This window comes from Pseudomyrmex gracilis, unplaced genomic scaffold, assembly GCF_002006095.1.
Source record: "Pseudomyrmex gracilis isolate BER0280 unplaced genomic scaffold, ASM200609v1 scaffold_685, whole genome shotgun sequence".
Taxonomy (NCBI): Eukaryota; Metazoa; Arthropoda; class Insecta; order Hymenoptera; family Formicidae; genus Pseudomyrmex; species Pseudomyrmex gracilis.
In genome coordinates this window covers 29,847-30,101 of record NW_018021269.1, presented here as the reverse complement: position 1 = coordinate 30,101, position 255 = coordinate 29,847, and positions in this window count along the sequence as shown.

Sequence of the window (255 nt, the reverse complement as noted above, 5' to 3'; positions counted from 1 at the left end):
ACAGCATCGTAGCTTCCAGTAATATTTCAGAAACGTTGCAACATTGCAAGTTGCAATGTAATATTGCAGAGACGTTTAAGAGATATACAATATCAATGTTTCTCCAAAATAATTCTACAATGTCGCAGAAATATATATTAAATATTAATATATTATAAAATGTTTAGGATAATTTGTATAAGTAGTATGTTTAATTGTATATTATCAGAAACACTTGTAAATAGCTATAAACAAACATATATGTATATATATATA